Below are 10,410 nucleotides of genomic sequence, written 5' to 3'. Positions count from 1 at the left end.
ATAATAATAATAAAAATAATAATGAACAAATTTTATTTTTTGTAATACTGTTAACAAATGTATTCGTTACAACATTTCATAATCCATTAATGTTAACGTCGAATAACGTCAATTTCAGCACACTCGAAAGACTGGTATTCGAACTTGAATTAACAAAGTTAATAACGCGTGTGACCACCATTTGCATTCACGCATGCTTGACAACGGCGCCTCATTGATGCCACTAAAGTGTTCAGAAATGCTTGAGGGATGTTGTTCCAGATGTTGGTTAAAGCCTGGTCTAAATCAACCAATGTCACTGGCTGATTTGGTAAACGGCGTAGACGTCGTTCCATTTTATCCCAGACGTGCTCGATCGGGGGGAAACAGCTGGCCAAGGCAAGACATCGACATTCTGTTGAACAAAAAAGTCCCTGACTATACGTGCAACATGTGGCCTTGCGTTGTCTTGCTGCAGAGTGATCTGATTTTGCTGTCTCTGTATGAAGGGTATCAAATGGCGCTGAATAATTTTGTCTCGATAGCGTACGCCGGTGAGATTTCCATTGACAATTTGTAGAGGGGTTCTTCCACGTGCTGTTATTCCACACCATAACGCTATCTCCACCGAATTGTCGACGTTGCACAACACAAGCATCCTGGTACCGCTCCCCAACGCGACGATACACTCTACAACGGCCGTCACTGCTATCCAAATGAAATCTGGATTCATCAGTGAACAGAATATTGGCCCAGTCCTGTATTCTGAATAGGAGATGTCATCTGCACCACGCTAGTCTAGCTACACGATGACGTTGAAGCAGTATTGGGCGCACCGCTGGACGTCTTGGTCTGATATTGTGCTCGCGCAGACGATTACGCACAGTTCTTGGACTGATTGGTCAAAGTCCAGGAATTCTACGAGCAGTCAAACTTGCTGTCTGGAAACGATTTCTCAGGTGCACAAGTCTAATGTGGTTGTCCTGTCGACGCGACGTCACACGAGGGCGCCCAGAACGTGGTCGATCCCGAGTGTTACCAGATTGTTGGAAACGTCTCCATAGTGACTGGATGGTGTTCCGATGAACTCCAAAGTGTCTTGCTACGATATTTTGTGCCATTCCAGCTTGCATCCCAACAGCACGATTACGTTGGTTTTCGCTGAGTCGTGGCATGACAGAAGGGTAAATTTTGTCAAAACTAAAGTGCTTTCCTTAACGAATAGTGTCCAAACAAACCTTTTACACTTCTTACTCCAAACAGTATTGGCCAGTAAAACTCGTGCGTACGAACACTTCTATAAACAATATGTGTTCACTAACCATGAAAAAGTCCGTGCATCTGAGTCGGATACTATCCGATATTGTTAAAAAACATCACCTTCATCGATTGTTTAGATTTTATAAATATAAATATAGAAAAATTATACTAAATTTCATAATGCAGTTTCTTTTTTCCGTTAGTATACTTTGTCTTCTCTTTTGTTTAAATCGTCGTCGTATTTCAGTGAAGCAACCGTTAGATGATTAACTCAGATCGGAGAGGAAGACGTGCAGCACGGTGCATGCTATGTCCAATCACGGACATCGTGTTCTTCCACTTGCAGCATGTATAATTATAGGATTGTTTCCAGACCTTTACAACAGTTCATGAATGTAGAATTAATATATTGTCATGGACATTACTAAGCATCGGATATTTTTTATTTCTTCCAAGAGCGGTCCATTTTTAGACGATGGCTATTCATAGCCTCTGTCTTCGACGTTACTATATATATACGAGGGCTGTTCAATATGTAATGTGTATTGTACGATATCTCAAAAGCATTCGACTCAAATAGTGAAATGAACATTATGTACATCCCCGCGGTTTGAATCTCTTAATACATTTCTGAAATGCGCCACGGTACGCTAATTTAGTTAGACCTCTGAGGCACTGACTGATGGCTGAGTCAAGGGCTTGTCGGGACTTGTAACGACGACCAGATAAGAACTTTTTTAATTTTTGAGAAAGGAAAAAGTCGCATGGGGCTTGATCTGGAGAGTATGGTAGGTGTGGCATGACGGTAACCTTCTCCGACTTCAAAAATTGCTTCACAAGCTCAGATGTATGTGATGGAGCATTATCAACATGCCTAAATCCTGACACAGGGCGTCGTTTATGACATTTCTTAGTTGTTTTAGTATAACATATCGGTAACACTTGTAATTCGGGAATTTGTACACATGAGAAGAATATGCGATAAAGAACCTTCTTTGTGCTTATGGTTATTTTGGCAAATCCATGCCTTCTACCGTGTTAGTTGGCCATATTTTGTTTCCAATTTTTCTTACTGGTTCGAAATAGTGAACCCATGTTTCATCACCAGTAACAATGTTTGCAAATTGTCTTTGAATTTGGGAAACATTTCGAGCAATTGAGCATGGTCCCCGGGGGTGGGTTGGGGTCACAATAGGGGATCAAAGTTTTACATAGAAATATACAAAGAAAATTTTTTAAAATCTTCTCAAGATCCACTGAGCCAGAAGAGCTAAGATTAACATAAACGCTTCCTGATATAGTGCAGATTCAAGTTTGTTCAAATCATGGCCCCCGGGGGTATGTTGGAGCCACAATAGGGGATCGAAGTTTTACATAGAAATATACAAGGAAAATCTTCTCAAGAACCGCTGAGCCAGAAAAGCTAAGATTAACATAAACGCTTCCTGACATAGTGCAGATTCAAGTTTGTTCAAATCATGGCCCCCGGGGGTAGGTTGGGGCCACAATAGGGGATCAAAGTTTTACATGGGAATAAATAAAGAAAATCTTTAAAAAATCTTCTTCTCAAGAACCAATGGTCCAGAAGAGCTGACATTTACATGAAAGCTTCTGGCATTGTGCAGATTCAAGTTTGTTCAAATCATGGTTCCCGAGGTAGGTTGGGGCGACAAAAGGGATCAAAGTTTTACATAGGAATATTATCATATCCAATTTCGCCACATAACTGACTTGAACTCCGTAATAACTCATATAACAAGTTTAGGGAAGAAGTATTTTTAAGTCAGCTATGGCGCAAAGCGTGATATGCAAATACTTTCTAAGTACCAGTAAACCTCGGGATCTTTGTGTTCACAGGCTTAACGGAGTAGCCCTTTCTCATTCAACCTGTACAAATGAAAGGGCAGAGACAAAGTTCTGTTCAGCTACTCTTTTATTAAAGAAACATTTCATCATTATAATTATTGATTACAATCCATATTATACAATAATAATTGCAAACATTATTATAAACGTTCACACAAAAATTAGCGAAGCCATCTGAAGAATTAAAAAGTTATTTCAAAAATGTGCAATTATACTCAATATCTTACCTGTACAAATGAAAGGGCAGGGACAAAGTTCTGTTCAGCTACTGAAGAACTCTGCCTCTGTTCCTCGCATTTATACCCCCGTACACCCTTCAACATTCCTGACCATATTTGTCATATCTTAAAAATCAGTACAATTGACATTGGCTTTTAATTCAAACTCAAAGCCAACACAATTATTTCCTTGAAAAATCTATAATCTAGCGTTGCACACTCAACTTCCCTTCTATATGTTTTTGCATAATCTTTAATTTCTTGTTTCTCGTAAATAATATATACAAATGCTTGACCTCTGGTGACTTATTTGTTATACTCCGATTGGTTATATATAATTATATGTTTCCTCTGGCCAAAATCACTTTCACCTTCATGACCTTGCAAACAAGCTATAAACAATCTCACGGTGAAGAGTTCGTACACTCTTGTTCAGCATCTTACTGTTGTTTTTGTTTCCCATTATTTTGCCAATGTCCATTCATTCATTATCCTTCTCCCATAATTCAGAATTCTATCATCTGTTTTATACATTGCAAATTTCGTTATGATAAAAAATTTCGTTATGATAAAAAAATTTCGTTATGATAATATACAGGGAAAATCTTTAAAAATCTTCTTCTCAAGAACCATTGGGCCAAAGAAGTTGACATTTATATGAAAGCTTCCTAACGTATTGCAGATTCAAGATTGTTCAAATCATGGCCCCCAGAGGTAGGTTGGGACCACAATAGGGGATGAAATTTTTACATAGAAATACACACACACACACACACACACACACACACACACACACACATATATATATAGATATATATATATATATATATATATATGTATTTCTATGTAAAAATTTCATCCCCTATTGTGGTCCCAACCTACCTCTGGGGGCCACATCTTGGGAAAATCTTCTTTTCAAGAACCATTGGGCCAAAGAAGTTGACATTTACATAAAAGCTTTCTGGCAGTGCAAATTCAAGTTTCTAAAAATCATGGCCTCCAGGGGTAGGTTGGGGCCACAATAAGGACTAAGGTTTTGCATGCAAATATATATAGAAAGTCTTCAGATATTGGCCAAGGTGACTCAGGTGAGCGATGATGGGCCTCTTGTCGTTATTGAGGATATGACGGTCGTAGATGACGCTATAGAGACCCCAATATTTTCATTGTTTATCTTCTCGTCAACATTGATCCGACTGAAGAACGGCTGTTTGGGTCTATAATATATATATATATATATATATATATATATATATATATATATATATACATGTTTATGGATTTACATCCATTTTTCGTAAAGTAAAAATACTAACACTGAGCCGTTACAAGGAAGACAGGAGGTCACATGACTTTGTGATTGGCGGGAAAAATCCGAATTTTGTTCACTAAAAATATTTTCAAAAGGTTTTACAAATGCTTATACCTTTCTTTTTTTCTTTTTTATTTACATGTGAATTGACAAACAAAGTATTTCAGATAGGAAAAGGTGACCCTTATCGTTTTCAATGTTTTTGGTAAATATATAATTTGCAATTCTTTAATATAATTTTGATACGGCGAATATAGAGATATAAGATCTCAACCATGCGCAGAAAAAGCTGGATATTAAATCGTCGGTTTTTATTAGGGGGGTGGTGGTTGTAGGAACTGTAGCTATTTGGTATGCCCTAATGTTTTCCCAGAGAGCTACAGTTCTGCAGCTACGCCATGAACTAGGCACTCTACAGCACAGATGATTAGGAAAAACTTTTGAATGAAATATTTTACAATGAAATTAATGTTAAATGAAGTAGCAGGCTAAAACACAGAACGTGTGCATGGATAAGCCTTATTGCAGAATTTATACAAAGCAGTTAATATCATAATATCATTGACATTATGAAAGGACAAACAATACAACGAAATGAGAATTTGATAACATTTGCCTTCAGCGAGTATCCAATTCATTGGACGATAATAGTAGGGCGCCCCTATCTTTGATATGAGGGCCTAATAATGACAGAAGTATTAACATAAAAAAACCCAGATCGCATGAGGCGAACCTTCGAAATCGCTTTCCAATCTTTCACCAGAGGGCGTAAATTTGTACGCTACCCTACAACAGTGTCCAGAGCGAAGCCGGAACGATAACTCTGGGTAGAGATTGATCGCCTTCGCGTCAGAAGTTATGGAAAACTTATATTCTCACTCAGTGCCCTCGTCCGAAAATATAAATATTTTCTTGACTATTTGATAATAAAACAAAACAGAAAAAATGAATAGGTTGGTTGCGTTCGTTACAAGATCGCTTTTAACTTGATAAGCAAACATCAAATCGACAAAGCTGAAAAATCACTAGGCCTAATGAAAGCATATGAATTCAAAACTGAAAATGGGCTGGGTCCAGGGAGGGAAGGCTAAGGCACAGAAATACAAAAGCGACCTTTGACCAGTGCTTGTAACGAACTTCGCACTGCCCGAAAACTGACCAGTAGTAGTTTATATACTAAGCACAAAAGCGCTCGTGCATGAGCTTAACTAGCCTGGTACCCGAGGCCTTAATCCGATGTTCAAAGAACGTTCCTTTGAACATCGGATTAAGGCCTCTGGTACCAGGCTAGAGCTCAACAACCCGCGAAATGTATTTAGGCCTACGGAAAATAACGAAAAATGACGAAATGTAAAACGTAAAGAAATAAATTTTAAAAATTTTCTTGTGCAAAAGGCTGGTACGACGAGTTTTCATCTGCAATGTGATTGTACTTTTCCAGCTCATATTTTTTAGAAAATTAATCAAAGAATCTGTGACAATATCAATACCAAATGTTTTCTCAATAATATTAGGCCTACACACTAAAAGAACATTTCACTGGCATACTATGTTAATGTGACTGATTATAAAGGTTAGCTAAATATGTTATGTGCGATGTTATATTACTATTATTTCACATTGTATGAACAGAATTGTCTTTTATTGATAATCCTTAACAATTATTTCATATCGCTATGTATAGATAGAATAAATGTGCTCTTTAAACAATTTTATGACTCCGTTTTAGGTGAATGCTGCTCCAAAGAGCTGGGTACGGTAAGCATCATAATCGGCCCTGTCTTCAAATTTCATCAAATTTTAATAACATGTACAATAAAAAAAATAACGGGAGATGTATGCTGTCAAACACGAGGCCAATGGGCCACATCGCTCACCTGAGCCATCATAGCCCTGCCGTTGTTCGAAGTCATTAGGTCAAACAACAAAATATAACAAGGTATATACATGTATACAAAATATGAAAGCCCTACCTTAAATAGTTCAGGAGATATTAAGCACGCCAGTTTTTTCTTCTTCAAAAATAGGTCAAACTCCAAGGTCAAAAGATCAAACACCATTGTGTCACAAGGTCTTGCCTAAGAATATATAAACAAAATATGAAAGCCCTACCGAAATAGTTCCGAATATACTTAATAGGTTATGTTTTCTAAAAAGTAGGTCAAACTAAGTTCAATGCCACGAGATCAAAGGATATGAAATGAAAGGTCTTGCCATAAGAAATGTATATATAAGATATAAAAGATCAATCTTAAATAGTTCAGGACATATTGTATATAGGTCAGAATTTTATTAAAAGTAACTCAAACTTTCAGGTTAATTAATGTCATAAGACCACACACCATGGAACCACATGAAAGGCCTTTCTGTAAAGAATGTATATACAAAAATATAAAAGCCCTAGCTTAAATACATGTAGTTCAAGAGAGTTGTAATGATTTTTCCTAAATATATCAGCATTTAAAACTTTGATCCCCTATTGTGACCCCCATCTTAACCTCCGGGGACCGTGTTTTGAACAATCTTGAATCTATTCTATGTAAGGCAGCTTTCATGTAAATTATATCTTTTCTGACTCTGTGGTTCTTGAGAAGATTGTTCAAAGTTCTCCCTATACATCTAAATGTAAACTTTGATTCCCTATTGTGGCCCCATCCTAACCCCGCGGAACATGATTTGAACAAATTAGAATCTTCTCTACATCTGGGAACTTTCAAGTTTTCAACTGTTCTGACGCAGTGGTTCTTGAAAAGAATATTTTTAAAAATTATCCCTATATATTCGCATGTAAAACTTTAATTCCCTATTGTGACCCCACCCTACTTCTGGGGGCCATAGTTTTAGTAAACTTGAATCTGCACTATGTCAGAAAGCTTTCATTTAGATTTAAATTTTCTGGCCAAGTGGTTCTTGAGAGATTTTTAAATTCATCTAATTTTGTATTATTGTGATTACTCCCCCTTTAAGGTGCCTGTCCCTTCGAAATCCTTTTACCAAAGGATGCATGCTTTGTGCCAAGTTTGGTTGAAATTGCAGTTCTGGAGAGGAAGTTGAAAATGTAAAAACGTTTACTGACAGGCAGAAGGAGAGGTGGACGCCGCACAAAAAGTGATCAGAAAAACTCACTTGAGCTTTCTGCTCAGGTGAGCTAGAAAGGGAGAAGCTCTCTAGTTTTATGTGCTTGCATTTGTAGTATGAATATATCTATATTCTCAATAAAATCATCTGCATCTAGGCTGACTGATTTGTTGCTCAATATCGAGTTAGCTCGAACATGTTGTCAAACCATTGTGATATATCAAAACAATAAAATATAAATTTATTCATGACAATAGAAAATAAGTATTTTTGTTGAATAGAAGAAAATATATCGTCACCTATTCATTTGTTTGCAGCTAAAAATAAATATTTTCTTGTCATCTTCACGACAAATAAAATTGTTACATAATACATGTAGTCATCATAAAATAATCGTGTGTAAGCCAGAGATTTTATGAATTCAATTTTGCGGATTTTGATAATTCATAATCGTTATGATTAAATTTTGGAAATAACAGGCCCATAACATTTCCATAGGTACTAACTCGTTATAACGAGATAATTAAGTCGTTATAACAAGTTAAGATATGTTTTTACTCTTTCAAAATGAGCCTAGCCGGCTTTCGTACAAAATAGACAAACATGAGATAATATTACAACAATGAAGAGAAGAGATACCAATTAATAGAATATAGAATAATGTATATTTATCAATAGATGACAAGGCATATTCAAGCACATACATGTATTTGAAAGGCGAAGATACGGAACAGTGATCAATCTCATAACTCCTATAAGCAACACAAAATAGAAAGTTGGGCAAACACGAACCCCTGGACACACCAGAGGTGGGATAATTAAGGAGTCTAGGATGAGTAAGCCTCCCCTGTCGACCTGTCACGGCGCCGTGAGCCTTATATCTTGATCAGGTAAACGGAGTTACCCGTAGTCAAAATCAGTGTGCCAAGAACGGCATAACAATCGGTATGAAACTTGACCCAATGATAGGTTGTATTGGCAAACTAGATCGTTATAACGACCATAGAATTTGCGAAATGCTGACTTTAAACGAGACTGTTGAAACCCCTGTACCATCAACTTGTTTGTCAGTAGCCTGCCTAAATTCTATTATAACATGTCAATACACGTAATTATATTGCTATATCATGTTATTATGAAAAATCTGCTCACAACATCAAGAATCTCTTTCTCTTCTCTGAGTTGAGTAACCAATATATATAGTTTATATTCATTATCTAAAGCAGAAAAAAATTGGATATTTTTAAAAAAAATATTTCTTTCATTGTCATATTTTTCTGATGTTTATTGTTATCAAAAATTGTATTTCATTTTCAATGTTATTAGATTTACATTTAGTGTATAATCGGCGGTCCTTTCTGGGATGTTGGTAACCTATCCATATCGATTTTTAATCTGTGAGAAGGAATCCTTAATTTGCAAACAGATCTTCTGTTATCTAGATTTACCAAATTTTTTTTTTTTTTAAATCGTGTTAGTTACCTTCAGTAAGGTAAAACTTTTACACCAGTCTTTAAAATAATAATTAAATGTTGTTTCATTACAGACCAATTTAAATTTGTGTTTCCCATCAGAATATTGTAGATGTACGTAATTTATGTGTACAAATTATATACAAACCACGATCGAGTTCTTTCGAGTCAGAAAAAGATGTTTACCATTCATTTACATTCTCCTTGAGTAAAAAAAAAATCTGTAGACAAATTCTCTAATCTATACCGACTTTTAATTTTAATCAGGGATCAAATGTATAGTATTTTTGAAGGCGGCTTGGGTGCGGGTATTAGTACTGTCTTGTGACAGCATATAGATTGTAATTATGGTGTTATAATTTGAAAACTCTACTTTTTGTTGGCCAACTTTGAATCTTCCAAGAATGCATTGCAATTCAAAGTTTATATTTTATTTACAAATCCAATTCTGGGCCATGTCGGGCATACAAGCTTAAATTAAAAAAAAAAGGGGGGGGGGAGTGACAATCAAAAGACCAAATACAGAAAAAAAAGAGTGTACGGCAAATCAAGCTGTCCAGAAATACAGTATATTATATAACAATATTGTATTATATATAAAATTAATTTCAAAAATCTATGTTATATAATGAACATTTGTAGAATAAGCATCTGAGATATAGGCCTATAAATAGGCTGTATAGGATATAGGCCTATATATTATCTAGTATATACCCGCTCCCCACCTCCCCCACATATTGTAATAGAATTATATGTATTCTTGAGTATGCCTTGTCAGATATTGTCATTGATTAATATGTATATATTCTATTGATTGGGAACTCTTCTTTTCATTGTTGTAAATATATTATCTCATGTTTGTCTATTTGGGACATTCTGTATGTAAGGTATTCCCCTTGTAAACAAGGACCGTATAAAGTATATCCTCATCATATATTTACGGTAACATAGCATAATATATAAATTCCAGGGGGGATTGGTGGTGGTGAAGATCCGCGCCCATATCGAGCCTTCACATTGCATTGCACAAAGGGGGCGCTGCAACCGAGTCAAGAACTGTCAAAACATGAAACTCGTGCTAACTACGCTTCTCGATGTTTTTGTGAATAACCGTGTATGGATCATTTTCATTTTGTGTTACAACTTACAAACTTATTACGAAAAATTGCATTTTTCCTCTCATAAAAGCTATATATAAACACAAACTCTATTTGTTTTGACTCAT

Source organism: Ostrea edulis, chromosome 5, assembly GCF_947568905.1.
Source record: "Ostrea edulis chromosome 5, xbOstEdul1.1, whole genome shotgun sequence".
Lineage (NCBI taxonomy): Eukaryota > Metazoa > Mollusca > Bivalvia > Ostreida > Ostreidae > Ostrea > Ostrea edulis.
The sequence above is the reverse complement of the archived record's forward strand: the minus strand, read 5'-3'. Positions refer to the sequence as shown.